Genomic DNA, 1,687 nt, shown 5'->3' with positions numbered 1-1,687 from the left:
TACCTCATCCACAGAGCCTCCGAGTGCAGTGCCTCATCCACAGAGCCTCCGAGTGTAATACCTCATCCACAGAGCCTCTGAGTGCAGTGCCCCATCCACAGAGCCTCCGAGTGTAATACCTCATCCACAGAGCCTCCGAGTGCAGTGCCCCATCCACAGAGCCTCCAAGTGCAGTGCCCCATCCACAGAGCCTCCTGGTGCAGTGCCTCATCCACAGAGCCTCCGAGTGTAATACCTCATCCACAGAGCCTCCGAGTGTAATACCTCATCCACAGAGCCTCCGAGTGTAATACCTCATCCACAGAGCCTCTGAGTGCGGTGCCTCATCCACAGAGCCTCCGAGTGCAGTGCCTCATCCACAGAGCCTCCGAGTGCAGTGCCTCATCCACAGAGCCTCCGAGTGCAGTGCCTCATCCACAGAGCCTCCGAGTGCAGTGCCTCATCCACAGAGCCTCCGAGTGCAGTGCCTCATCCACAGAGCCTCCGAGTGCAGTGCCTCATCCACAGAGCCTCCGAGTGCGGTGCCTCATCCACAGAGCCTCCGAGTGCGGTGCCTCATCCACAGAGCCTCCGAGTGTAATACCTCATCCACAGAGCCTCCGAGTGCGGTGCCTCATCCACAGAGCCTCCGAGTGCGGTGCTGTTCATTGAACCAGACCAGTTGGCGTGCACTACTGGCCCATAATTCACAAATTAATGCTTCTTTCAATTTCTCATCAGCTATCCTTTCAACACAGGATCAGCTCCCTGAGGTACCTATAATGTAACGATGAGGCAGAAAGAGGTATCTGCATCTGCACCATTAAAACCCTTTTGACAAAAATGGGCCCAGTCTGCAGTTTGGTGGCTGGAAATATCAAGGCAATTGAAGAAAATATTTCAAGCTGCTAAGCATGTGTGCAACACAACTTAGACTAGAGGGAGCTCCTTATCCCATACAATTCCCCACTGTTTGGGAAGACTTCCTCATGGCAACTTTGACATATTGACCCAACCTGCTGCAACTTGGATCAGCCACATCAGAGCTTCAGGTGGGCAGAAATCTTCCCATATTGCCAAAGAAATTAATCTCTGGGTTGGCAGTCAAGGACTACCAGAAGGTTCAGGATCAAGAAAAGTCCTACACTCAGAGACAGGCTTTCACCTTGTAATAAGCCTTCAGAGGCAGAAGTCCCTTCACCAAAATCTCTTTATTTACAATTCCAACAGCAGTACACAGAGTGCTATCAGTCAACAGTCTACAAAGAACAAAGAAAATTACAGCACAGGAACAGGCCCTTCGGCCCTCCAAACCTGCACTGACCATGCTGCCCGACTGAACTAAAACCCCCTTCCCTTCCGGGAACTATATCTCTCTGTTCCCATCCTATACATGTATTTGTCCAGATGCCCCTTAAAAGTCACAAAACACCCAACGTGGGGCTCGAACCCTCAATCCTGAGATTAAGAGTCTCATGCTCTACCGACTGAGCTAGCCGGGCACGTCTACCTTCAGAGTGCCAGAGGAACTGACACTCCCGGTTAAATACAAGGAAAAGACTCCCTGATTGACCATCAATTGACTCCTTAATCGGGGTGTTCATATTCCAATAGGCCAACCTCAATGGCCTGATTGAAGTCATTGCACACCTCCAATAGGAGGTACCATACCAGAAACCTGATTTGTTACACAGAGGACCAGGGACTT

The 1,687-nt window shown here is 51.0% G+C and overlaps 1 non-coding gene across 1 annotated transcript; it reads right to left on the bottom strand.

Annotated features, from left to right (window-relative positions):
* Positions 1 to 1,408: 1,408 nt before the first annotated feature.
* trnak-cuu (transfer RNA lysine (anticodon CUU)) lies at positions 1,409 to 1,481 on the bottom strand. Its single transcript has one exon. It is a non-coding gene; the product is annotated as a tRNA-Lys (tRNA).
* Positions 1,482 to 1,687: the final 206 nt, after the last annotated feature.

The sequence above is a fragment of the Mustelus asterias genome, chromosome 20 (genome assembly GCF_964213995.1).
Source record: "Mustelus asterias chromosome 20, sMusAst1.hap1.1, whole genome shotgun sequence".
Lineage (NCBI taxonomy): Eukaryota > Metazoa > Chordata > Chondrichthyes > Carcharhiniformes > Triakidae > Mustelus > Mustelus asterias.
The sequence above is the reverse complement of the archived record's forward strand: the minus strand, read 5'-3'. Positions and strand labels throughout refer to the sequence as shown.